At 43.4% G+C, this 1,861-nt stretch overlaps 1 non-coding gene across 1 annotated transcript; it reads right to left on the reverse strand.

Moving 5' to 3' along the window:
* Positions 1–1,432: 1,432 nt before the first annotated feature.
* On the reverse strand, positions 1,433–1,506 carry TRNAG-CCC (transfer RNA glycine (anticodon CCC)). Its single transcript has one exon. It is a non-coding gene; the product is annotated as a tRNA-Gly (tRNA).
* Between the last annotated feature and the right edge of the window lie 355 nt (positions 1,507–1,861).

Here is a 1,861-nt window from a genome sequence, read left to right on the forward strand (position 1 = left end):
GGGGGGGGCTTCCCTGGTGGCACAGCGGTTAAGAATCTGCCTGCCAATGCAGGGGACACGGGTTCGAGCCCTGGTCCGGGAACATTCCACATGCCGCGGGGCAACTGAGCCTGTGCGCCACACCTACTGAACCTGCGCTCTGGAGCCCACGAGCAACAACTACTGAGCCCATGCGCCACAACTACTGACATTCCACATGCCGCGGGGCAACTGAGCCTGTGCGCCACACCTACTGAACCTGCGCTCTGGAGCCCACGAGCAACAACTACTGAGCCCATGCGCCACAACTACTGAGCCCATGAGCCACAACTACTGAGCCCGTGAGCCACAACTACTGAAGCCCGCGCGCCTACAGCCTCTGCTCTGCAACAAGAGAAGCCACCACAATGAGAAGCCCGCGCACTGCAACGAAGACCCAACGCAGCCAAAAATTAACTAATTAATTAATTAATTAAAACAGAGGGGGCATCCCCACCATCCACCAGAGGTGAGTCAGCTATCTTAACAATTTCAAGAGAGAATGGCAAATTTTGACCCGGTTCCTGACAAGCCCAGGGTTCTGAGATGCAAGCCAAATCTAGCCTATTTAAATTAAGCAGAACATGAATTTATTAAAAGAATATTGGTGGGATCACATCAAACTAAAAAGCTTCTGCACAGCAAAGGAAACAATCAGCAAAATGAAAAGGCAACCTACAGTACAGGGGGAAATACTTGCAAACCATATATTTGATAAAGGATTAATATCCAAAATATATGAGGAATTCCCATAACTCAATAGGAAAAAAAAAAAAAGAAAATCCAACTAAAAAACGGGCAGAGGATCTGAAAAGACATTTCTCCAAAGAAGACACACAAATGGCCAACAGGTATATGAAAAGATGCTCAACATCTAATCATGAGGGAAATGCAAATTAAAACCGCAATGTCACCCCACACCTGTTAAAGTGGCTATAATCAAGAAAACCCACAAAAGATAACCAGCATTGGTGAAGAAAAAAGAGAACCCATGTGCACTGTGGTGGGAATGCAAATGGGTGCAGCCAGTATAGAAAACAGTAAGGTGATTTCTCAAGAAATTAATAGAACTACCATATTATCCAGCAGTCCCACTTCTAATATATATCCTGAAAGGAACTGAAATCACGACCTCAAAGAGATATCTGCACTCTCATATTCGTTGCAGCATTATTCACAACAGCCAAGATATGGAAGCAACATAAATGTCCATCAACGCATGAATGGGTTTTTTTATTATTTTTTAAAATTTTATTATTTTTAAAAATATTTATTGATTTGTTTATTTGGCTGCGCCAGGTCTTAGTTGCAGCACGCAGGGTCTTCGTTGCTATACGCGAGATCTTCGTTGCGACATGCGGGATCTTTTTTAGTTGTGGCATGCAGGCTCTCAGTTGCGGCGTGAGGGATCTAGTTCCCTGACCAGGTAATTGAACCCTGGCCCCCTGCATTGGGAGGGCAGAGTCTTAACCACTGGACCATCAGGGAAGTCCCTGAATTTTTTAAATGTGGTATACGCATACAATGGAATATTATTCAGCCTTAAAAAAAAAAAAGGAAATCCTGCCATTTGCAACAACATGGATGAATCTGGAAGACATTATGCTAAGTGAAATAAGCCAGACACAGGACAAATACTACATGATACCACTTGCATGAGGAATCTAAAATAATCAAACTCATAGAAGCAGAGAATAAAATGGTTGCCAGAGGCTGGGGGGAGGAAGAAACAGGGAGGTAGTAATCAAAGGGTATAAAATTTCAGTTATGCAAGATGAATTCGTCCTAGAGATCTACTACACAGCACAGAGCCTATAGTTAATACTGTGTTATATACTTAAAA

This window comes from Lipotes vexillifer, unplaced genomic scaffold, assembly GCF_000442215.2.
Source record: "Lipotes vexillifer unplaced genomic scaffold, Lipotes_vexillifer_v1.1 scaffold422, whole genome shotgun sequence".
Lineage (NCBI taxonomy): Eukaryota > Metazoa > Chordata > Mammalia > Artiodactyla > Lipotidae > Lipotes > Lipotes vexillifer.